The following is a 27700-nucleotide window of genomic DNA, read 5'->3' on the forward strand; positions in this document are numbered from 1 at the left end:
GGGGGTGAAATGATTGAATAACTTCTACGTGTACATTTATTTTGCAAAGCTCTTGCCCGCAACGTGGCCTGTGTGGTTTGCTTGTAAGGATTGCAGGCATGTGTTTTGTCAGTGGCTGTGATGTTCAGTCAGGACTTGGACTGTCAGATGAGCGAATGACATGGTAGGTGGGACATCCCAGATTGAAGTGGTGTCAGATTTCACACAGGGGGAGGAGATATACTCCAGAGTCCATGTGAATTAGGGCTATTTCTGAATGCAAGCTATTTCAATCTACAGTGTCACTGTCCACCAATCGATTTGTATGCGAAAATGATGAACCACCTTAGTCCCCTCTTTAGGGGACTTTACATAAAATAGGATTATTTTATGTAATTAACATAATATCAACAGACAAACTGTCCACCCATACAAGACACAACAATATTAGTTTATAACCATGTTATTACACATACTTACACCATTTGTATCACAGGAATGAAATGGAATGTAATTACAATTATACAGCACATTTCAGACATGGAATGCAATGCAAAATGGGCTTTACAAGAAAAAACAAATAAATAACAATGAAAATAAAAGCTGAAATATTTATTACACAACAAACATAAGATTAAAAAAAACTAAAGAATGACCCAAACTGAACAACTAAAAAGCACCCAGAGGAAAAGCAAAGCTCAATATTGTGTTTTCAGATCTCTTTTGAATGGGTCCACAGTTTTAGCCCCATTCAGGTTCTCTGGCAGGCAATTCCAGAGACTGGGAGCATAATAACTAAATGTATTCTAAAACTCACAGGCAGCCAGTGCAGAGACTTTAAACTCGATGTAATGTCTGCTCTCCAACTGGTCTTTTTCAGGACCCGTGCTGCAGCATTCTAAATGTTTTGCAGTTGACCAATGGCTTTCTTGGGTAGACCAGGCAGGAGAACATTACAGCTGTCAAACCTGTTTATAATAAAAGACTCATGGATGAGTCTCTCTGTATCAGCCTGAGAGAGAAATGACCACACCTTGGCAATGTTCCTCACATTCCTAATGTGTGATTCGATATTTAGTTCAGAATCTAAAATAACACCTAGGTTTTTTTAACTGCTGTTTTAATTGACATGAACATTGAACAGCATTCAACATTTTACATTTACATTTTAGACATTTAGCAGACAATCCTATACAGAGTGACTTAAATTCATCTTAAGATGCACTCAGAAAAAAAGGTGCTAAGTAGAACTATGGAGTAGTGATGGGTCGTTCATGAACGAGTTGGCTCTAAAGAGCCAGCTCTTGTAGCTGAACGTTGGGAGCCGGCTCGCATATCAGAAGAGCCGAATCTATTTATAAAAATATTAAAAAAATTAAGATGTGACTAATCAAAAGATGTATATGAATTGAATTAACTGATTCAAAGAACGAAAAAAATAAAATTAAAATAACAGGCCTAAATGCTCAAGCGCACACATTCGTTCTGACTGTCTGCTCAGACAAACAGCCTCACCTGTTGTTTCTGTCAATCAGAAACGCAGTGTCAACCATTGAACCGAAGATGCGTGAGGGAGAGCCGAGCAACTCACTCAGTCACACACTTAGCAGCCAAGGAGAGAGAGGAAGGACGACTGCGAAAACAACAGCTGGAAAATGAATCAGAAGCACAGTAGCATTTGGATGCATTTTAATAATGTAGACAATGTTAGAGCACAGTGTAGAATTTGCCAAAACAAAATCTCTTATAAATCCGGTTCTACGCACAACCTACACTGTTATATGCGAATTGTGCACCCAACTGTGAAGCTAGCTGTAGCGGAGATTCGAGAAACTAGCAGGCCTGTTAGTGATAGTGGTGGAGCCATCACCTCCACACATGGAGATGTATCCACTTAGTCAAGTAGGCCTACTCCACGACCCACAGCAACGCAGTCTTCTATGGACCAGTTTATGCCAAAGTCTATGTCTGTAGCAAAACAAGGCCAAATTGATATTGCATTGGCTAAGACGACTGCCACCGATATCCAGCTATTTTCCATTGTGGGGGACAGAGGTTTTAGAAATGATAGCAATAGTCTAAATCCAATGTACACAATTCCAAGCAGGAAAACCCTTTCAAAATTACTTATTACACAACTGTACGAGAGCACAAAGGCTTCAGTGTTGAAAAGCTACTGCAGTTTGCCTTACCACTGACTGCTGGACATCAAGGGTAACCACTTCTTACATGTCAGTTACATGTCACTTCACTGAAGATTTTTTGATGTCTGGCGGTCTTCTGGACTGCTTTGAGTTCAGCGACAGACACACCTCAGAAATCTTGGCAGAGTAACTGTTGAGAGTGGCCAAAGAATGGCAAGTAGATGGAAAAGTGGTTTGTTTGTGTTAGCGACAATGCAGCTAACATAACCAAAGCCATGAAAATTTTAAAATGGACCCATCATCCATGTCTTGCCCACACAATCAACCTGATTGTTAGAGATGCTCTGAAGGTGATGAAGCCCACTGTGGATAAAGTGAAGGCAGCTGTGGAACACTTCCACAGGAGCACAGTAGGTGCTGAAAAATTAAAGTCTACACATCGCCAGATGGGGATGCCTGAGCTGAGGCCTAAACAAGACTCCACAAGGTGGAATTCAACTTTTTATATGTTGAAGCGGTTTCTTGAGTCAAAGAGTGCCATCATCTCTACCCTGGCCATTGTCAATGCTCCTGTTGATGGATGACCCAAGAGGAATGGGAGGTGGTGGAGGAGGCGTGCAGAGTCCTGGAAACCTTTGAGCATGTCACTGTGGAGATCAGTGGAGAGAGGTACAGTAAGCAGTTATTACTCTATCATGATTTAATCCGGTATTATATATGTATATGAGCAGTAGATGAGAATGTAGTATCAGTAGACAAAACATGAACCTGAACTATTAAGTTACAGTTCTCTCTTTTCAGTTATGTGACAGCCTCAAATATGATACTCCTGTGTAAGGGTCTGCAGTGAATCACAGCCAGCCGCCAGAGAAAAGCAAATGTAACCACAGGACATGTGACAGAGTTAATGGACACTCTATGTTCATCAATGGACAGAAAGTTCCACAGAATGGAATATAATCACGTGCTATCAGAAACCGCTGCAGTTGACCACAGGTTTAAGAAGTTAGATTTTCAAAATATGCTTTTGAACCATAGAAATTGACTAATTTGTGTAAGAGTATGCAAAGCTAGCATAGCATTTTGAGTAGCATTTAGCACGCAACATTTTCACAAAAACCAGATAACCAAATAAATAAAATCATTTACCTTTGAAGAGCTTCTGATGTTTTCAATGAGGAGACTCTCAGTTACATACCAAATGCGCAGTTTTTCCTGAAAGCGTCTGTGTGTAGGAGAAATCGTTCCGTTTTCTACATTGCGTCTGGCTACCGAAACGACCCGAAAATTCAGTCACCTACAACGTAAAACTTTTTCCGGATGAACTACATAATATCGACCGAAACATGGAATCAATCCTCAAGGTGTTTTTTCACATATCTCTTCATTGATATGCAGTTCGTGGAAGCTTGCTTTCCTCTCTGTATCCCATGGAAAAATACTGGCAGCTGAGTTTTGCGCACCAATTTCGGCGCAGGACACCTGGCGGACACCTGGTAAATGTGGTCTCTTATGGTCAATCTTCCAATGATCTGCCTACAAATACGTCACAATGCTGCAGACACCTTGGGGAAACGACAGAAAGGGCAGGCTCATTCCTCTCGCATTCACAGCCATATAAGGAGACAATGGAAAACAGAGCCTCAAAAATCCTGCTCATTTCCTGGATGCCGTCTCATCTTGGTTTTGCCTGAAGCTCACGTTCTAGGGCACGCACAGAAAATATCTTTGCAGTTCTGGACACGTCAGAGTGTTTTCTTTCGAAAGCTATCAATTATATGCATAGTCGAGCATCTTTTTGTGACAAAATATCTTGTTTAAAACGGGAATGTTTTTCATCCAAAAATGAAATAGCGCCCCCAGAGCATCAACAGGTTAAATAAAGGTTTTAAAAAAGACATCTCTTTGACACAAAGGACCCGGGGTAGAGGAAGAGAATGTGCCTATTCGAAACCAATGGAAAAAAAATAGTAGCTTGCAACATGTTACATTTTTTAAAGGTAGCTCTCATGCTAGAAAAGGTTGGAGACCCCTGCATTAGGATATCTCCAGCTTTGGAGTCGGGTATCTTCTGTGTTGCTTCTAAGTGGTGCATGACTCCTTCACCTTAGACACACACACTCATTGTGATTATTGCACAGCCATCTGCAGTAAACCTCACACTTTACTAAGGGCCTATCCCAATTGGCACTCTATTCCCTATAGGGTGCACTTTTGTAGTAGTAAAAGTACTGCACTATATAGGAAAGAGGGTGCCATTTTAAACGCACACATTCGTTTCCTACAGGGAGAGAGAAACCTTGGCTGGGTTTGCTCTGATGTCATTGCAGACATAGATGTTATAAATGCATTACGGTAAGAATAACGCATCCTCAAAGACATATATCCACACTATTGCATGACTTAAAGTGCCATATAGTGAGATCACCGGGCCATTGTCTGGAGAAAACACCACACACACACACACACACACACACACACACACACACACACACACACACACACACACACACACACACACACACACACACACACACACACACACACACACACACACACACACAAATACACATCTTGGCTGGTGGTGTTGTTAGCTTCTTATGTCATCACAGATATAGGGACATTAACAGAGATGCATAAACACAGGTAAAGAAACACACACACACACACCACTAGAGTGCAGGTCAAAAGTGATCAGATAGTCACATTCACACTGGAACACTTTGGCGCCGAATGACATGGTCACCCTGTTTCCAGCTCCCAGCAAACTTTGCAGTATTTTTTTGTGTGTATCTGTGTGTTATTTCTTATCTATTCACACTGTTTCTTGCATTATTACCTACAGCTGAAAATAACTTTGGGGTATTAGATTTGCGGTCACACACCAACATTTTGACCAGAAATTCACCTCCCCGAAAATGGAGCCTTTGTTTGAACTTTCCGAGGCAATTCCATTCATCCCAGGGGCTGCTCCAAGACACTATCGCCGGAGAAGTGGAATCAGAAGTAGGCTTTTAGTCAAACACATGAGGTGTGCATACCATCCACCACTTATGAGTATATTACTCGCTAATGTTCAGTCCTTGGACAATAAAGTAGACGAGCTAAGGCAGAGGATCTCATTCCAGAGAGACACCAGGGACTGTAACATACTCTGTTTCACAGAATCATGGCTCGCAAACGGATATACTGCCAGAGGGGTTCTCTGTCCATCGCATGGACAGGAAGAAATAACTCTCCGGGAAAAAGACAGGTGGCTGTGTATGTTTTATGATTAACTACTGTGATTGTGGTAAGGTACAGGAACTTGTGTCCTTTTGTTCTCCCGATCTGGAAAACCTCATCATCAAATGCCGACCGCATTACCTCCCGAGATAATTATGTTCTGTCATCGTCTCGGTCGTGTATATTCCTCCCTCCAAGCCATTACTAAGACGACTCTTAAGGAACTACACTGGACTTTGGGCAAACTGGAAACCGCATATCCTGAAGCCACATTTATTGTAGCTGGGGAGAAAGGCCCTCCTTTCGGCAAATCCAATCACGCCTCCATTTTGCTCCTCCCCTCCTATAGGCAGAAACTAAACAGGAAGTACCCATGGTAAGGGCTGTTCAACGTTGATCTGACCAATCGGAATCTATGCTTCAAGTGTGCTTTGATCACGTCGGGATATGTTACATTACAGCCTTATTCTAAAATGGATAAAAGTTTTTTTCCCCCTCATCAATCTACACACAATACCCCATAATTGTATTTATTTTTTGTTTAACCTCTTAACTAGGCATGTCAGTTAAGAGCAAATTCTTATTTATAATAACGGCCTACCAAAAGGCAAAAGCCTCCTGCGGGTGTAACGGTTTTCTGTAGGCAAAGGAGAGTCGGACCAAAATGCAGCGTGTAGATTGCGATCCATGTTTTAATCAACAAACGTAAACACGAATCAATACAAATACTACAAAACAAAGAACGTAATGAACGCAACGAAAACCGAAACAGCCTATACTTGTGTAAACTAACACAGAGACAGGAACAAGGACACTAAGGACAATCACCCACGAAACACACAAAGAATATGGCTGCCTAAATATGGTTCCCAATCAGAGACAACGATAATCACCTGACTCTGATTGAGAACCGCCTCAGGCAGCCATAGACTAACGCTAGACATCCCACAAAACCCCAAGACAAAAACACACCACAATAACCCATGTCACACCCTGGCCTGACCGAATAAATGAAGAATAAACATAATATATTTCGACCAGGGCGTGACAGAACCCCCCCATAAGGTGCGGACTCCCGGACGCACATCAAAACAATAGGGAGGGTCCGGGTGGGCGTCTGTCCATGGTGGCGGCTCCGGCTCCGGCGCGGGACGTGGAAGCCACTCTATAAATGTCTTAGTCCCCCCTCCTCGCGTCCTAGGATAGTCCACCTTCGCCGCCGACCATGGCCTAGTAGTCCTCACCCATAACCCCACTGGACTGAGGGTCAGCTCGGGACAGAGGGTCAGCTCGGGACAGAGGGGCTGCTCGGGACAGAGGGGCAGCTCGGGACAGGGGCAGCTCAGCACTGAGGGGCAGCTCAGCACTGAGGGGCAGCTCAGCACTGAGGGGAAGCTCAGCACTGAGGGGAAGCTCGGGACTGAGAGGAAGCCCAGCACTGAGAGGAAGCCCAGCACTGAGAGGAAGCCCAGCACTGAGAGGAAGCTCAGCCAGGTAGTTGGATGCGGCAGATCCTGGCTGGTTGACGGTTCTGGCAGATCCTGGCTGACTGGCAGATCTGGAAGAGTCTGGTTGACTGGCAGATCTGGAAGAGTCTGGCTGACTGGCGGATCTGGAAGAGTCTGGCTGACTGGCGGATCTGGAAGAGTCTGGCTGACTGGCGGATCTGGAAGAGTCTGGCTGACTGGCGGATCTGGAAGAGTCTGGCTGACTGGCGGATCTGGAAGAGTCTGGCTGACTGGCGGATCTGGAAGAGTCTGGCTGACTGGCGGATCTGGAAGAGTCTGACTGACTGGCGGATCTGGAAGAGTCTGGCTGACTGGCGGATCTGGAAGAGTCTGGCTGACTGGCGGATCTGGAAGAGTCTGGCTGACTGGCGGATCTGGAAGAGTCTGACTGACTGGCGGATCTGGAAGAGTCTGACTGACTGGCGGATCTGGAAGAGTCTGGCTGACTGGCGGATCTGGAAGAGTCTGACTGACTGGCGGATCTGGAAGAGTCTGGCTGACTGGCGGATCTGGAAGAGTCTGGCTGACTGGCGGATCTGGAAGAGTCTGGCTGACTGGCGGATCTGGAAGAGTCTGGCTGACTGGCGGATCTGGAAGAGTCTGGCTGACTGGCGGATCTGGAAGAGTCTGGCTGACTGGCGGATCTGGAAGAGTCTGGCTGACTGGCAGATCTGGAAGAGTCTGGCTGACTGGCAGATCTGGAAGAGTCTGGCTGACTGGCAGATCTGGCTGCTCCATGCTGACTGGCGGCTCTGGCTGCTCCATGTAGACTGACAGCTCTGGCGGCTTCTTGCAGACTGACAGCTCTGTCTGCTCCATGCAGACTGGCAGCTCCATGCAGACTGACAGCTCCTTGCAGACTGACAGCTCCTTGTAGACTGGCAGCTCCTTGCAGACTGGCAGCTCCATGCAGACTGGCAGCTCCGGCTGCTCCATGCAGACTGACAGCTCTGGCTGTTCCATGAAGACTGACAGCTCTGGCTGCTCCATGTAGACGGACAGCTCTGGCTGCTCCACGTAGACGGACAGCTCTGGCAGATCCATGTAGACTGGCAGCTCCATGCAGACTGACAGCTCCTTGCAGACTGACAGCTCCTTGCAGACTGACAGCTCCGGCTGCACTAAACAGGCGGGAGACTCCAGCAGCGCAGGAGAGGAGGAAGGCTCTGGCTGCGCTAAACAGGCGGGAGACTCCAGCAGCGCAGGAGAGGAGAAAGGCTCCGACAGCGCTGAACAGGCGGGAGGCTCCGGCAGCGCAGGAGAGGAGGAAGGCTTTGGCTGCGCTAAACAGGCGGGAGACACCGTCAGCGCTGGAGAGGAGAAAGGCTCCGATAGCGCTGAACAGGCGGGAGGCTCCGGCAGCGCAGGAGAGGAGGAAGGCTCTGGCTGCGCTGAACAGGTGAGGCGCACAGTAGCTCTGATGCGTGGTGCTGGCACTGGTGGTACTGGGCCGAGGACACGCACAGGAAGCCTGGTGCGGGGAGCTGCCACCGGAGGGCTGGTGTGTGGAGGTGGCACAGGATAGACCGGACTGTGCAGGCGCACTGGAGCTCTTGAGCACCGAGCCTTCCCAACTTTACCTGGCTCGATGCCCACTCTATCCGGGCCAATACGAGGAGCTGGTATATACCGCACCGGGCTATGCACCCGCACTGGAGACACCGTGCGCTCCACAGAATAACACGGTGCCTGCCCGGTCTCTTTAGCCCTCCGGTAAGCACAGGAAGTTTGCGCAGGTCTCCTACCTGGCGTAGCCATACTCCCTGTGAGCCCCCCAAGAAATTTTTGGGGCTGACTCTCGGGCTTCCTTCCGCGCCGCCGTGTTTGCTTTGCCATCTCCATTCTCCTATACCCTTCTTCGCACTGCTCCAGTGAATCCCAGGCGGGCTCCGGCACTCTCCCTGGGTCGACCGCCCACCTGTCTATTTCCTCCCAAGTAGTGTAGTCCCGAAATTGTTGCTCCTGCTGCTGCTGTTGCTTCTCCTCATACCAAAGCCTCTCAGCTCTCACCGCCTCCAGTTCTTCTTTGGGGCGGCAATATTTTCCAGGCTGATCCCAGGGTCCTTCTCCAAACAATTCGTCCTCCCATGTCGATACCTCCTTTTGTTGCTCCTTGGGGCGGCTACACTCCCCTGGTTTAGCCCAGGGTCCTCTCCCATCGAGGATTTCCTCCCAAGTCCAAAAGTCCTTTTTACGCTGCTCCTGCTGCTGCCTTTGCTGTTTCTCCTGTGGCTCCTGCCTGTTGACACGCTGCATGGTCCGTTTGTGGTGGGTGATTCTGTAACAGTTTTCTGTAGGCGAAGGAGAGTCGGACCAAAATACAGCGTGTAGATTGCGATCCATGTTTTAATCAACAAACGTAAACACGAATCAATACAAATACTACAAAACAAAGAACGTAATGAACGTAACGAAAACCGAAACAGCCTATACTTGTGTACACTAACACAGAGACAGGAACAAGGACACTAAGAACAATCACCCACGAAACACAGAAAGAATATGGCTGCCTAAATATGGTTCCCAATCAGAGACAACAATAATCACCTGACTCTGATTGAGAACCGCCTCAGGCCGCCATAGACTAACGCTAGACATCCCACAAAACCCCAAGACAAAAACACACCACAATAATCCATGTCACACCCTGGCCTGACCGAATAAATGAAGAATAAACATAATATATTTCGACCAGGACGTGACAGCGGGGACAGGGGCTGGGATGAAAAAATAAAATCATAATAAATATATGACAAAACACACATCACGACAAGAGAGACAACACTACATAAAGAGAGACCTAAGACAACAGCATAGCAAGGCAGCAACACAACATGGCAGCGGCACAAAGTGGTAGCAGCAGAAAACATGGGACAAACATTAGTGAGCACAGACAAAGGGCAAGAAAGTAGAGACAACAATACATCTCGCAAAGGAGTATAGAGTGCAATGATGTGTCCTATAAGGACCATTGAGGGCAAATCTGATGGCCGAATGGTAAAGGACATCTTGCTGCTTGAGAGCACCCTTGCCTGCCTATCTATAAATGATGTATCCATAATCTAGCATGGGTAGGATGGTCATCTGAATCAGGGTTAGTTTGTCAGCTGAGGTGAAAGAGGAGCGATTTTGGTAGAAGAAACCAAGTCTAGATTTAACTTTAGCCTGCAGCTTTGATATGTGCTGAGAGAAGGACAGTGTACCATCTAGCCATACTGTACTCCCAAGTACTTAACTCTCAGAGGTATTAATCACACCTGTGGGGAGAGGGGCATTCTTCTTACCAAACCACATTACTCTAACGGCTTTCCTCCTGGGAAGGAGAGACGGACCAAAATGCAGCGTGGTTCTAGTTCATGTTTTTTAATAAGAAAACTCAACATGAACATAATACAAAACAATAAACGTGACAAAACCGAAACAGCCCTATCTAGTGCAGCAAACACAAAGACAGGAAACAACCACCCACCAAAACCCAACACAAAACAGGCTACCTAAATATAGTTCCCAATCAAAGACAATGACTAACACCTGCCTCTGATTGAGAACCATATCAGGCCAAACATAGAAATAGACAAACCAGACACACAACATAGAATGCCCACCCAGCTCACGTCCTGACCAACACTAAAACAAGGAAAAGACAAAAGAACTATGGTCAGAATGTGACAATTACCTTTTGTTTTGGAGGTGTTCAGAATAAAGTTAAGAGCAGAGAAAGCTTCTAAGAAAGCTTTGTGGTAGAGCTTTAAACACAAAATCCGGGGAGGGGATTATAAAAGCAATAAACAGTTTTTCAAAATGTTAGCAAATTTATTCTAAACAAAAAAATTGAAATATCACATTTATATAAGTATTCAGACCCTTTACTCAGTACTTTGTTGAAGCACTTTCAGCAGTGATTACAGCCTTAAGTCTTCTTGGGTATGGCGCTAAGGTTGGCACACCTGTATTAGCGGAGTTTCTCTGTAACGGGATTCTTCCTGTGAAGGAGAGGCGGACCAAAATTCAGCGTGGTTATAATTCATGGTTCTTTAATAATGAAACTATACATGAATAAACTACAAAACAAGAAATGTGAAAACCTGAAACAGTCCCGTGTGGTACAAACACTGACACAGGAGACAACCCCCCCACAAAACCCAACACAAAACAGGCTACCTAAATACGGTTCCCAATCAGAGACTATGACTAACACCTGCCTCTGATTGAGAACCATATCAAGCCCAAACACAGAAACAGACAAACTAGACATCCAACATAGAATGCCCACTCAGATCACACCATGACCAAACAAAACATAGAAAGGTCACCCCCAAGGTGCGGACTCCGGCCGCAAAACCTGAACCTATTGGAGAGGGTCTGGGTGGGCATCTGTCCGCGGTGGCGGCTCTGGTGCTGGACGTGGCCCCCACTTCACCATAGTCTTAGTCCGCCTCATTGTCCGCTTCCGTGGCCTCCTAACCACGGCGACCCTTCTAAATGACCCCACTGGACTGAGGGGCAGCTCGGGACAGAAGGGCAGCTCGGGACAGAGGGGCAGCTCCATACTGGCTGATGACTCTGGCAGTTCCTGGCTGACTGGCAGCTCTGGCAGATCCTGGCTGAATGGCGGCTCTGGCGGATCCTGGCTGAATGGCGGCTCTGGCGGATCCTGGCTGACTGCCGGCTCTGGCGGATCCTGGGTGACTGGCGGCACTGGCAGATCCTGGCCGACTGGCGGCACTGGCGGATCCTGGCCGACTGGCGGCACTGGTGGATCCTGGCCGACTGGCGGCACTGGCGGATCCTGGCCGACTGGCGGCACTTCCGGCTCCTGGCCGACTGGCCGCACTGGCGGCTCCTGGCTGACTGGCGGCACTGGCGGCTCCTAGCTGACTGGCGGCACTGGTGGCTCCTGGCTGACTGGCGGCACTGGTGGCTCCTGGCTGACTGGCGGCACTGGCGGCTCCTGGCAGACTGGCAGCTCTGGCGGCTTCTTGCAGCCTGGCGGCTCTGATGGCGCTGGGCAGACGGGTAGCTCAGGCGGTGCTGGGCAAACTGGAGACTCCGGCAGCGCTGGACAGGCGGGAGACTCCAGCAGCGCTGGACAGGCGGGAGACTCCTGCAGCGCTGGACAGGCAGGAGACTCCGGCAGCGCTGGACAGGCGGGAGACTCCGGCAGCGCTGGAGAGGAGGAATGCTCTGGCAATGCTGGACAGACGAGGCGCACTGTAGGCCTGGTGTGTGGTGCCGGCACTGGTGGTACTGGGCCAAGGACACGCACCTCAGGGCGAGTGCGGGAGCTGCCACCAGAAGGCTGATGCGTGGAGGTGGTACCGGATAGACCAGACCGTGCAGGCGCACTGGAGCTCTTGAGCACCAAGCCTGCCCAACCTTACCTGGTTGAATGCTCCCGGTCGCCCTGCCAGTGCGGCGAGGTGGAATAGCCTGCACTGGGCTATGCAGGCAAACCGGGGACACCATGCGCAAGGCTGGTGCCATGTAAGTCGGCCCAAGGAGACGCACTGGAGACCAGATGCGTAGAGCCGGCTTCATGGCACTTGGCTCGATGCCCACTCTAGCCCGGCCGATACGCGGAGCTGGTATGTATCGCACCGGGCTATGCACCCGCACTGGGGACACCGTGCGCTCCACAGCATAACACGGTGCCTGCCCAGTCTCTCTCGCCCTCCGGTAAGCACAGGAAGTTGGCGCAGGTCTCCTACCTGGCTTCACCATACTTCCTGTGTACCACCCCCCAAGACATTTTTGAGGCTGACTCTCGGGCTTCCTACCGCGCCGCCGTGCTTGTTTCTCCAACTCCATTTTCCTATAACCCTCCTCGCACTTCTCCAGCGAATCCCAGGCGGGCTCCGGCACTCTCCCTGGGTTGACCGCCCACCTGTCTATCTCTTCCAAAGTCATATAGTCCAGACATCGCTGCCTCTCCTGCTGTTGCTGCTTTTCACCACGCCGCTTGGTCCTGTTGTGGTGGGTGGTTCTGTAACGGGATTCTTGCTGTGAAGGAGAGGCGGACCAAAATGCAGGGTGGTTATAATTCATGGTTCTTTCAAGAAACGTGAAAACCCGAAACAGTCCTGTGTGGTACAAACACTGACACAGGAGACAACCACCCACAAAACCCAACACAAAACAGGCTACCTAAATATGGTTCCCAATCAGAGACAATGACTAACACCTGCCTGATTGAGAACCATATCAGGCCCAAACACAGAAACAGACAAACTATAGACATCCAACATAGAATGCCCACTCAGATCACACCCTGACCAAACAAAACATAGAAACATACAAAGCAAACTATGGCCAGGGTGTGACATTCTTCAATTCTTCTCTGCAGATCCTGTCAGGTTGGATGTGGAGTGTCGCTGCACAGCCATTTTCAAGTCTCTACAGAGATGTTTGATTGGGTTCAATTTCGGACTCTGGCTGGGACACTCAAGGAAATTCAGAGACTTGTCCCGAAGCCACTCCTTCAGAAATCAGAAATGTTTCTGTACCCTTCCCCAGACACAATCCTGTCTCAGAGCTCTAAGGGCAATTCCTTCCTGTGCTCTGACACACAGAGTCAACGGTGGGACCTTATATAGACAGGTGTGTGCCTTTCCAAATCATGTCCAATCATTTGAATTTACCACAGCTGGACTCCAATGAAGTTGTAGAAACATCTTAAGGATGATCAATGGAATAACGATGCATCTTAGCTCAATTTTGAGTCTCATAGCAAAGGGTCTGAATACTTATGTAAATAAGGTATTTTCTGTATTATATTTCTAATACATTTGCAAACATGTATAACAAACCTGTTTTCACTTTTTCATTATGGGGTATTGTGCGTTGCCCTATGGGACTCCAAATCATGGCCGGTAGTGATACAGCCTGAAATCGATTCAGGGTCTGTAATGATGCCTCGAGCACTGAGATGCAGTGCCTTAGACCACTGCACCACTCGAGAGCCCTAAGGCATCTCTTGAAGCTGGTTGAGAGAATGCCAAGAGTGTGCAAAGCTGTCATCAAGGCAAGGTGTGGCAACTTTGAAGAATACAAAATATTAAATATGTTGAAAACCTTTTTGGTTACTTCATTATTCCGTATGTGTTATTTCACAGTGTTGATATCTTCACTATTATTCTACAATGTATAAATTAGGAAAAATAAAGAAAAACCCTTGAATGACAAGGTGTCTAAACTTTTGACGAGTGCTGTTTATATTTATATTGGGGCGGCAGGTAGCCTAGTGGTTAGAGTGCTGGACTAGTAACTGTAAGGTTGCAAGTTTGAATCCCCGAGCTGACAAGGTAGAACAATCTGTTGTTCTACCTGTGAACAAGGCAGTTAACCCACTGTTCCAAGGCTGTCATTGAAAACAATAATTTTCTCTTAACTTCTTGAAACTCCCCAACCCGGATCCGGGATTGTGACTAAGCCTCAGGCTCATTAGCATAACGCAACGTTAACGATTTCTGAAAATCGCAAATAAAATTAAAATAATGCGTTTGCTCTCAAGCTTAGCCTTTTCTTAACAACACTGTCATCTCAGATTTTCAAAATATGCTTTTGAACCATAGAAATTGACTAATTTGTGTAAGAGTATGCAAAGCTAGCATAGCATTTTGTGTAGCATGTAGCACGCAACATTTTCACAAAAGCCAGATAACCAAATAAATAAAATCATTTACCTTTGAAGAGCTTCTGATGTTTTCAATGAGGAGACTCCCAGCCACATACCAAATGCGCAGTGTTTCCTGAAAGCGTCTGTGTGTAGGAGAAATCGTTCCGTTTTCTACATTGCGCCTGGCTACCGAAACGAACCGAAAATGCAGTCACCTACAACGTGAAACTTTTTCCGGATTAACTACATAATATCGGCCGAAACATGGCAAACGTTGTTTGGAATCAATCCTCAAGGTGTTTTTTCACATATCTCTTCATTGACATGCAGTTCATGGAAGCTTGCTTCTCTCTGTGCCCCATGGAAAAATACTGGCAGGTGACTTTTGCGCACCAATTTCGGCGCTGGACACCGGGCGGACACGTGGTAAATGTGGTCTCTTATGGTCAATCTTCCAACGATCTGCCTACAAATACGTCACAATGCTGCAGACACCTTGGGGAAACGACAGAAAGGGCAGACTCATTCCTCTTGCGTTCACAGCCATATAAGGAGATCATGAAAGACAGAGCCTCAAAAATCCTTGTCATTTCCTGGATGCCAAGTCATCTTGGTTTTGCCTGAAGCTCACGTTAAAGGGCACGCACAGAGAAGATATTTGTATTTCTGGACACGTCAGAGTGTTTTCTTTCGAACAGTAGCAATTATATGCATAGTCGAGCATCTTTTTGTGACAAAATATCTTGTTTAAAACGGGAACGTTTTTCTTCCAAAAATGAAATAGCGCCACCATAAGTGTAAGAGGTTAACTGACTTGGCTAGTTAAATAAATAAAAAATATTCTGTACTGATATTTCTTGATTTATTTTGCTACATGTTTTTATCTTTTTTTGTGTTGTTCAATGCACTGTTGGAGCTAGAATAAAATGCATTTCGCTTCACCTGCGATAATGTCTGCAAAATATGTGTACTGTATGCGACCAATAAAATGTTATTCAAATTTTGATTTGTTGGTTTAGTCAGAGCTTGCACCCATACTGTATGCCACTGACTGTACAGAACGTACTCGCGCACCCACACTCACAAACCTGATGAGATATATTTTTTTAATTACCCAACTGCTCTTTTTCAGTCTTTTAATAAGCCCTGACTTTGTAAGAATATTCGATAATCAAATCCAGGTGAGGGAGGTGTTCTACAGCAGGTACTGTAACATGCAAAAGACTAAGTCTAAGATCTGACAATTTCCCATGGTTTAGATGTCCCGGCCAGACTGGCGCATGGGTGTAGCTCTGGCACTCCCACTCTACATGCTTATCAGCACTCCAATTCCCCCTTCGAAAGCCCTCTACAAATGCTTTGCGGACACAGAAAGCTGATAAAGGGGGAAAGAGGAAGCCGGGCACCTTGGAAACTACTGGAGTGATCTTTAACATGTCGGTGAGCCGCTCTGTTGATTTAGCAGCATGTGTGTCCACTCCACCACACCCCCTATTATGGCCTTGTCATTACAAAAACAGTGAGTCAGGGGCCCCGGTTTTGAAGTCATCTGTTTATATGGACCAATATCTCCAGATGACAGCGGAAAGCAAAATAATACATCACCATCTGACATTAAAACCATTTATCCCTGTCCGAGAGGAGGAAGCCAAAGGAGCCCTGTTAGGTAGGTGCATCATGGGATATGAGTGTGCAGCTAGTATCTCAGTTATGACAGTGATGAAGAGGATGAACCCTGATGGACTTTCCACCCAGGGATAAGGTTATCTGCTATTAATGCTCACCACATCTTTCCTTTAGTCTACAGCGGCTTCTCCCCGTGGTGACAGCAGGAAGGAAGTGGTTTGGATGCTTGACAAGACAGTCATCCCCAAAAATGGCACTTGTCGCGCTGCTGCTGGAAAACTCAAAGCCAGCTCAAAGGAAGCTCAAGGACATAGCGACCAGAGATGTTGCTATGTGTCTCTCCCTGCTTTGAGAACCAAGTTCCACTCTTGTGTCCTTTGTCTGCACTGTTCTTTTACTTCTGTCGAGCCACTCAGAATTTTGCATTTCGTGTGGTCAAGTGTGCGGAAAAATAAACAAAATGTAGTCAAATTTCAAAATTGGGTTTTGTTCCTACGTCTGGGTCTTTTAGCGAGTGAACATGACGTGCGGCGTTGTCGACCTATGCATGCAAAGCCTTTCAACAGCTGTTCAGTGTTTATTCACAAGGCAGAGCAGAACTCATGTAGGATTTTTGGTGTCTTAGCTTGCTTATGGGAAAAAAATATAGCTTGTTATTTCAAATGCGTACGTAAATACAATAAAGGTGAGTATGTGGCTGAGTAAAACTGTGGCAAAGTCCAAACTCTTAAGCTGTGCATCATAACAATAGATTTTCAAACACACAGAGACTGTTTCTTGAAAATATGAATTTGTTACAGTGCTTCAACCAGTAAACTGGGTCATTTAACTGAAATTCGTATTTACACTAAAAGCCATTGCCAGCTTTGATGTGACCTTGTTCATTATCTAGCCAACATATTTATATCAGAGGACAAAACAGGATGGTACGGCAGGGTAGCCTAGTGGTTAGAGCGTTGGACTAGTAACCGGAAGGTTGCAAGTTCAAATCCCAGAGCTGACAAGGTACAAATCTGTCGTTCTGCCACTGAACAGGCAGTTAACCCACTGTTCCTAGGCCGTCATTGAAAATAAGAATTTGTTCTTAATTGACTTGCCTAGTAAAATAAAATAAAAAATATTTGATAAGTGAGCTGAGCTGAACCAGAGTGCTGTGTGAACAGCAACAGTTAGGGAAAGTGTCCATACCACACCTAAAAACATGACCTCACACACCTGAGAAAAAGGAAATACATCACATTACTCTCAAAAGCGACACCTCCATAGACGTAACAATAATGGAAATCCCAGCACCAAATGACACATACATAATCGGGATATCTATTAGATGTGACAGTGGCAATATTATTGTTCAAGCAGTCTTCATGCCCTATCAACAGTCAACACGATCAATCCAAAACAGTATTACGTTTTAGGTAACCCACAGAAACACAGAATCAAATTTAGGGTGAAAAAAAGGTAACGCTGCAACAGAAAGCAAATGTGACTGAAATCTTAAGGCCTGTGGCGCTTTCCAAGGGCACATCGTGAATAGAACAGGATGTGAATGGCAGAGATAGCCTATTACTGCTGTAAGTCAACGAAAACACAGAGTAGGAAATTATGTATGGGCATTATGCTGCGTAGCGTGGAAATCGTGATAATGTTACTGTTTCTGTGTTTGTGCATCTGGGGTGGATGGTTGGTGCATAACTGATCCCTTTGTATGCATCCATGGTTTTGCATACAGTAGGTTGGCAAAGACAATTGTCACCTCATCACATAATTCAATCCACACACAAACACTGATTAGTGAAAGCGCCTGGGTTCCGAGAACATTAGGGCATTTGATTTTACATGCTAGAATTCATGTTGTTTGAGGTTTTGCACATTGGAGAAAGAAAAACAAAGTGTAAAAATATAAGTAAAATAGGGCTTTTTTTGGGGGGGGGTTATACCTGATGAAAATGAGCATGAGTGTTAAGGTAGATCCGAGGGATACACTGGGCCCTGGTTATTATAATGGGAGATCCCAGGGATCTGGAAGGCTTAGTGAACATATTGGAGTGATGCCATCAGAATGGGGCCCATTCTTCACACTGAAGCTGACAGGCTAGAGCAGCAGAGGCTAGAAAGGCCTAAGGAACAGCCAAAATGTTGTATAGATTTTTTCAATCTTTACTAATGTCATGCCATTGGCCTTGAGTAAAGCCAGTGTATCTATGTATGCATTTAACTCAACACTATACAAGTCAGCTTCTACAACGAGTGAAATCACTGCAACACTTAACAAAGACCTGCAGTTAGTTTCAGAATGGGTGGTAATGAATAAGTTAGTCCTAAATATTTCAAAACTAAAAACATTGTATTTGGGAAAAACCATTCACTAAACCCTGAACTAAGTCTTGTAATAAATAATGTGGAAATTGAGCAAGTTCAGGTGACTGAACTGCTTGGAGTACCCCTGGATTGTAAAACTGTCATGGTCAAAAGATGTTTATACAAGAGTAGCTAAGATGGAACTCTATTTCACATCAGGTAACTGATGCAAGCAGTAGAATCAGATAAAAAAACTGGTAAAAAATACATCTTATGGAACAGCGGGGACTGTGAAGAGTCACACATACATATAAGACACGCACTCTACACACGTACACATTGATGTTGTACTGTAAATATGTGATAGCGGAGTAGTGGCCTGAGGGAACACACTAAATGTATTGGGTAAAGGGTTATGAAATGTAATGTCATGTCATATTTTAAATTGTATATAACTGCCTTAATGTTGCTGGACCCCCCGGAAGATTCTCGATTAGAGGTAACGTTAGCTAGCATGCTAGCCTAGATAGCTAGCTAGATAACTTACTTAGTTCAATGTTACAGTCCTGTATTGAACTCTGAAACCCATCAGCTAAATCATATATCTAGCTCCCCTTACCAAAAAATAACAGGCTTCTGGCATACATTGGTGGCAAATCTTTAGCCAATTTGATACAAAGTTGTGGCAAGCTCATATTTTCACATGCAAATTAGTTTTGTGGCAAACTGCTGCGATACATTTGCAGCAACTTGTGAACTTCTGGAAATCAATTCTGGGAAACTTGTGGTGAACTTAATGTTTGCTGCAAACTCAGTGTGAATATGCAAATTAGATCAGGTTTTTGGTTACTGTGTGTCATGACTGCCTGTGAGGATCACAATGGGTCAAATCAGCTTGGCAATGATTGACAATAACCAGAACCTTCTCTCGCCCACAGAAAAGGGGAGGAGGGAACTGGGCCGGTTTGACAGTTCACATCCTGTTGTAAATTACAGGGGAAGGGGTGGTCTTTGTTTCACATACAGTTTTCATCGGACGAGGAAACATCAGACGAGGAAACGTGAGGTGGTAGCTACATGTTTGAAATAGTTGGAACTTTGAACCTCAACACGAGGTGAAGAAATAAATGCACCTTCCTTTCGACCAGAGAGACTGTGAGCTGCAGCTCATGTCCATCGTGGTCCGAATCCTGAATAATTAACACAGGGTGTAGGCGAGAAGCTCACCTCTTAGACAATCACTGAGATAGCTGTTTAGCTGCTGTAAGTTAAATATCTAGAAAAGTGAATCGAAGTGAGACCATCCTGCTATGCTCATCGCCCCACTGGAACCATCGGCACGGCTGGCTAACTTAGCTTCAAATAAGCAGCTTCAATAGCGAATGGAACAGAGTTCTGTTCTGTTCAGGACTACACAGCGCACAAAAACACTCACACAAATATACATTCATGATTGGTTATTCCAAACGGGCGGCGGTTGGTGTGCAAAGTATATGATTAACGTGAGACTAGTTCTAAAATGTAATCATGGTAAATGTCCATTTTTCTCCCTCTCTCTCTCCTCCCCACCCCTCTTCATTCGTTGTGTATAAGCCACCATATTTTGTCAGACCACTAGGAACCTTTGTCTCATATAAAGGGTGTATGTTTATTCTGTGGTTTATTTAGCTAGTAAATAAATAATTCAACCAATTTACTGAATCATGAGTGAGGCTGGGGGTTTTGCAGATGCATGAGGTTACGACTGTTCAGAATGATGATATGATACGAGGTAAGAATTAATATGTTGACTGTTTTATGGATAAAGAAGAAAAGAAGTTTAGAACTTAATGCGGGAGATGGCAACTCTTTAAACAACCTCTTCTGTGGTGCCCCAAATCCTAATGAGTTAATTGTTGCATGATTAATTTAATCGGATAACAATTAAACATAGTTAGTTGATTCAATATAATAACAGTCATCAGATTAATGAAAGTAAAGTCACGACGTGTATTAACAATATTGAAATGTTGTATCTACGTAAACACATCACTTTAAAAGAACAACTTGAAATCATCAGCATGGTAATAAAGAAAAGAGCAAAACAACAAAGATGGGATATTTCCCAAATAAATTCTTTAGTCTTTTTATGTAGCTACAAAATTTACATGAGAGAAATGTGAACACAATGGCGATGTTGACCTTCAGATGTTTAAAACCTCTTTTGGAAATGACCCTTCATCTCAATTTCTGCCTAAAATTACATACCCAAATCGAACTGCCTTTAGCGCGGGGCCTGACGCAAGGACATGCATTTGAAAGGAAACACTTTGAAGTTTGTGGAGATGTGAAATTAATGTAGGAGAATATAACACAATAGATCTGGTAAAAGCTAAAATGAACAAAAAAACTTGTGGTTTTCTATTTTTATTTTGAGATAGGAAGCTGGGGGAAATTTAAATGTAGTCCACAACAGGGCTGATACATTCAAGAATGAGAGAGCTACATAATATTTAGTATGAAGTCTCCCAGGTGTCCCTCATGAGTTTACCAAAAAAAGTGGCTTACCCAATTGATACATTTTGGTACATAACTATAGAGAACCAAAAGCTATGGTAATGAAAAGTTTGGTCAACTTCCAGGAATGTCATACATGATGGATAATTTTCATAAAAGGTACTGACTGTACACTGATATGCCTCCCAACACAGAAGTGAACATAGCAAAATGCTAATCCACCTATAAACAACACACAGAGTGAGGATTAAAACAAGTCCTTACACCAGATTGTTAGAACAAGTCAAGTCTTTTTTACTATTACTTATTTATGCTCTTTTATTTTAGGTCTGCAGTATTTTGGCCTGGCTGGGGTTGGTGTGAGCCAGAGACAGCAGGGGTCAGACTGGAGGAACCAGTTCCTACTTTTGAATGAGTAGGGGATGGAGCTTGAATGTGGTCTCGGGATCAGAGGTAATCTGAGTCTTTACCACTAAATTAAAACAAATTCAGTTAGAACAAACTACATATCTTTATTTTATAAACATATATATTATACGGGGAACATAATCACTATAATGAAATATGTGGACCAATAGGCAATAAGACACTCATTAACCACAGCATGTCATAGCCAAAATAACGTACAATTAGGGCTAATCTAATTAATTGCTAACTCTCTCGCGGACAAGCACAGACAAGCACTTCCACACATCATATCTCCTCCTAAATACTTCACAGTGGCAACCACACACGCAGAAATCATCCGTTCACCTACGCTGCGTCTCACAAAGACACGACGGTTGGAATAAAAAATCTTACATTTAGACTCATCAGACCAAAGGAGAAATTCCCACCAGTCTAATGTCCATTGCTGTTTCTTGTCCCAAGCAAGTCTCTTCTTCTTATTGGTGTCATTTAGTAGTGGTTTCTTTGCAGCAATTCGACCATGAAGGCCTGATTCACAAAGTCTCCTCTGAACAGTTGATGTTAAGATGTGTCTGTTCATTTTCCGTATTGACTGACTGTCATTTCTCTTTGCTTATTTAAGTTGATCTTGACATAATATAGACTCGGTCTTTTACCACATAGGGCCATCTTCTGTATAGCCCCCTACCTTGTCACAACACACTTGATAGGCTCAAACACATTAAGAAGGAAAGAAATTACAAAAAAATTAACAAGGCACACATTCCAGGTGACTACCTCATTAAGCTGGTTGAGAGAATACCAGCAGTGTGCAAAGCTGTCATCATGGCAAAGGGTGGCTACTTTGAAGAACTTTGAAGAATATTTTACTACACGATTCCATGTGTTATTTCACAGTTTTGATATCTTCACTATTATGCTATTATACTATTATTATACTATTATTACTATGCGTAGCAGTCAGATGTATTTGTCCTTCATCTTGTCGTGTCCCATGTATATATATTTTTATATATTTTTCTTCGCATATCTTTTTATATTTTTCTAAACCCTTATTTCAAAATACTCTCCTGCAACCCGCCTCACCCAATGTGGTGTGGACCTGCTTTTTCTCTAACATATTTTTCTTTGCCTCTTACTGGAATCTCTCCAACATAAACTAGCCAGCTAACGGTAATCAGTTAACCTTAGCTCGGAAGTTTGTACAACGCGATTCAACCAGAGCATACCGGACCTATTTTTTTTCTCTCCATATCCCCGGATTCCTATCGCAAGCTCTGAACTTCTCACCTTCCGACCTTCGCAGCTAACGTCCCCTGAATGCTAGCTGTCTAGAGCACAATGGACTGTTGGCTTAAGATGGCCATCGAATACATTCCGAAGCCACTAGCTAGCAGTCAGCTATCCTTTGCTAGCGGTCATCAGCTACCTTTATACCGGACAACTCTCGCCAGTCTGTACAGCGTGACTCAAACCAGAGCTAGTCGGACTTATTCTTCTCGATATCTCCGGATTCCTGCCGCAAGCTCTGAACCTATTTTTTTATATATTAAAAAAACAAACATTTTTATTATGAATTTTTTTAATATATATTTTTTTCCACCTGGAATTATAGCAGCTAACAACCCCTGAACGCGCAGCCGCTAATCTGCGGCCTGCTAGCTATCTTAAGCACATTGGACTGCTGACTTAAGAGGCCCTTGTGACATATTTCTTCGGCCACTATACATATTTTGCCAATATGCCTGGTTTACCACACGGAGCCCTGCTGATCCGTCCACTAATGTAACTGCACGAGGGGAGCACAACAGACTTCCCTCCGCCGCTAGGCCTTTCTGTTCATCTGCTAGCCCCGTGCCGCTAGCTGCTTGAAGCCAAGCACTGGACTTGTATGATCACCCGGCTATGCATGCCTTTCCCTAACGTCACCATGCCGTGTCGATTGCTGTTCTGGTTTGTAACTATTATTTTATCTCACTGTAGGGCCTCGAGCACTGCTCAACATGCCTCGGCTAACAATTTAGTTCCACCCCCCACACATGCAGTGACATCACCTGGTTTAAATTCTATTTCTAGAGACAATATCTCTTTCATTATCACTGTATGCACAGGTTTACCGCCACTGTATTCATATCCTACTAAAGCTTTATCTGTATTTTATGCCTTGAATATATTCTACCGTGCCCAGAAATCTGCACCTTTTACTCTCTGTTCTGAACGTACTCGGCGTCCTGCCTGTTTGCCTACTCCTCTGTTCCTCCGGTGATGTAGAGGTTAATCCAGGCCCTGCAGTGTCTACCTCCACTCCCATCCCCCAGGCTCTCTCATTTGTTGACTTCTGCAACCGTAAAAGCCTTTGTTTCATGCATGTTAACATTAGAAGCCTCCTCCCTAAATTTGTTTTATTTACTGCCCTAGCACACTCCACCAATCCGGATGTCCTAGCCGTGTCTGAATCCTGGCTTAGGAAGACCACCAAAAACCTTGAAATTTCCATTCCTCACTATAACATTTTCCGACAAGATAGAACTACCAAAGCGGGCGGTGTTGCAATTTACTGCAAAGATAACCTGCAGAGTTCTGTCTTACTATCCAGGTCTGTACCCAAACAATTTGAGCTTCTACTTCTAAAAATGTACCTTTCCAGAAACAAGTCTCTCACTGTTGCCACTTGCTATAGACCACCCTCTGCCCCCAGCTGTGCCCTTGACACCATATGTGATTTGATTGCCCCCCATCTATCTTCTGAGCGCTTGCTGTTAGGTGACCTAAACTGGAACATGCTTAACACCCCAGCGATTCTACAGTCTAAGCTTGATGGCCTCAATCTCACACAATTTATCAATGAACCTACCAGATATAACCCTAAATCCGTAAACACGGGCACCCTCATAGATATCATCTTAACTAACTCACCCTCCAAATACACCTCTGCTGTTTTCAACCTAGATCTCAGCGATCACTGCCTCATTGCCTGCATCCGTAATGGGTCTGCGAGCAAACGACCACCCCTCATCACTGCTCCCTAAAACACTTCTGCGAGCAGGCCTTCCTAATCGACCTGGCCCGGGTATCCTGGAACGACATTGACCTCATCCCGACAGTAGAGGATGCCTGGTTATTCTTTAGAAGTGCCTTCCTCACCATCTTAAATAGGCATGCCCCATTAAAAAAATGTAGAACCAGGAATAGATATAGCCCTTGGTTCATTCCAGACCTGTCTGCCCTTGACCAGCACAAAAACATCCTGTGGCATTCTGCATTAGCATCGAATATCCCCTATGATATTTTCAGGGAAGTTAGGAACCAATATATACAGGCAGTTAGGAAAGTTAAGGCTAGCTTTTTTAAACAGAAATTTGCATCCTGCAGTACAAACTCAAAAAAGTTCTGGGACACTGTAAAGTCCATGGAGAATAAGAGCACCTCATCCCAGCTACCCACTGCTCTGAGGCTAGGAAACACTGTTAACACCGACAAATCCACTATAATTGAGAATTTCAATAAGCATTTCTCTATGGCTGGCCATGCTTTCCACCTGGCTATGCCGGTCAACTGCCCGGCACACTCCACAGCAACCCGCCCAAGCCCCCACTATTTCTCCTTCACCCATATCCAGATAGCTGATGTTCTGAAAGAGCTGCAAAATCTGGACCACTACAAATCAGCCGGGCTAGACAATCTGGACCCTCTCTTTCTTAAATTATCTGCCGAAATTGTTGCAACCCCTAATACTAGCCTGTTCAAACTCTCTTTTGTATCGTCTGAGATTCCCAAAGATTGGAAAGCTGCCGCGGTCATCCCCCTCTTCAAAGGGGGAGACACTCTAGACCCAAACTGCTACAGACCTATATCTATCCTACCCTGCATCTCTAAGGTCTTTGAAAGCCCAGTTAACAAACAGATTACTGACCATTTTGAATCACATCGTACCTTCTCCGCTATGCAATCTGGTTTCCGAGCTGGTCATGGGTGCACCTCAGCCACGCTCAAGGTCCTTAACGATATCATAACCACCATCGATAAGAGACATTACTGTGCAGCTGTATTCATCGATCTGGCCAAGGATTTCAACTCTGTCAATCACTACATTCTTATTGGCAGACTCAACAGCCTTGGTTTCTCAAATGATTGCCTCGCTGGTTCACCAACTATTTCTCTGATAGTGCTCAGTGTGTCAAATCGGAGAGCCTGTTGTCCGGACCTCTGGCAGTCTCTATGTGGGTGCCACAGAGTTCAATTCTCGGGCCGACTCTCTTCTCTGTATACATCAATGATGTCGCTCTTGCTGCTGGTGATTCTCTAATCCACCTTTATGCAGACGACACCATTCTGTATACTTCTGTATACTTTCCTTCCAGTTATCTGCTGCCACTGACTGGAATGAACTGTAAAAATCACTGAAGCTGGAGATTCCCATCTCCCTCACTAGCTTTTAAGAACCATCTTTCAGAGCAGCTCACAGATCACTGCACCTGTTCATAGCCAATCTGTATTGCAGCCCATCTATCTACCTCATTCCCATACTTTATTTATTTATTTTGCTCCTTTTGCACCACAGTATCTCTACTTGCACATCCATCTTTTGCACATCTACCATTCCAGTGTTTAATTGCCATATTGTAATTACTTCGCCACCATGGCCTATTTATTGCCTTAACTCCCTTATTTGACCTTATTTGCACTCACTGTATATAGACTTTTTTTTCTTTTTTTTCTACTGTATTATTGACTGTATGTTTTGTTCTTTCCATGTTTAACTCTGTGTTGTTGTATGTGTCGAACTGCTATGCTTTATCTTGGCCAGGTTGCAGTTGCAAATGAGAACTTGTTCTCAACTAGCCTACCTGGTTAAATAAAGGTGAAATAAAAAATAAATAAGAAAATAGTAAAAATAAAGAAAACCCCTTGAATGAGTAGGTGTCCACATTTTTGAGTGGTGCTGCATCTTCAGTCATTGTCACAGCCGTGTTTATTCCCCTTCAAGCTGATACCACAATGGCTCTCAATGGAACTACACTGGACTTTGTGAAAACTGGAAACAAATATGCTGAGCCCGCATTTATTGTAGCATGGGACTTTAATACAGCAAATCTGAGGAAAACTCTACCAAAGTTGTACTAACGCATTGCCTGCGCTACTCGCGCATCAAACTCTGCTACTCTCCCTTCTGGGACGGCTACAAGGCCCCCCTTGCTCTCCCTACAATGACACGGTGACTCAGTTCATCAGGAAGTGTATAGGTGATGTTGTCACCACCGTGACGATTAAAACCTATCCAAACCAAAAACTGTTGATAGAAGGCAGCATTCGCATAAAACTGAAAGAGCATCGCATTTAAACATGGCAAGGTGACTAGGAATATGGTTGAGCACAAACAGTTCAGTTACGCCCTCCGTAGGGCAATCAAACAGGCAAAACATCAGCACAGAGACAAAGTGGAGACACAATTCAAAGGCTCAGAAGCGAGACATACTGTAATTGCAGAATTACCACAAAAAAAATGGAAGGGGGAACAAGTAAGGAACTTGTCTGTCGGCCCTGCATTAAAGACCATAATTGGTTAAAGAAAGATGGGGTAAATAAAATATATACCAGTTTAATTTAAGGACCATTTACAGCCATGCCATATAAATTGCAAAATAGTTGGGAAGAGATTTTTGATGTAATTCGATTCCATGGCACATGGCTTATATGAACTGATACACAAAATTACGCCGGATTCAAAATGTAGTATTTTGCCATATAAATTATTATACCAAATTCTTGCAACAAATAGAATGTTATTTATACAGCTCTGCAGGTTTTGCTGTGAAAAGGCAGAATCATTCATTTGTTTTGGTACTGTCCATATGTAGCTTGTTTTTTGATCACAGGTCCAGAAATGGCTGAAGAATTGCAATATTTACCTGAAGTTAACCCTGCAGATAGCACTACTGGGTGATCTGAAAAGTCATAGTCAATCAATCAATAATATAATAATGCTTTAAGCAATTTACAATCTGTAGAAGCAATGAGATTAGAAAGGTTTAGCACTTTTGTGAAACATCAGAGTTGAAAAATATAAATCCAATGTAGATGGTGTTAAGAGATAGATGGGAGGGGTTGCATGCAGCTGAAGGTTGGGACTAATAACAAGATAATCTATATATGTTTTATGTTAGTTAAGAACTTTTCTGAAAAAGCACAGTTTGAAAGATATGGCAAATAGAACCGGATGGACTTCAGAAATAGATGGGAGAGGTTGAGGATATTGGAAGGACAGGAGTAAAAACAAACAAAATAGAACTATTGTAAAATAGACTGTCCATAAAATGTATGTATAAACTGGAAGTACAGTGGTTCTTCCTTTAAAAGTTGCATCATATGGCAACACACCTGCCACATAATTCTATGGCACG

The sequence above is a fragment of the Oncorhynchus masou genome, chromosome 24 (genome assembly GCF_036934945.1).
Source record: "Oncorhynchus masou masou isolate Uvic2021 chromosome 24, UVic_Omas_1.1, whole genome shotgun sequence".
In the NCBI taxonomy this organism is placed as follows: domain Eukaryota; kingdom Metazoa; phylum Chordata; class Actinopteri; order Salmoniformes; family Salmonidae; genus Oncorhynchus; species Oncorhynchus masou.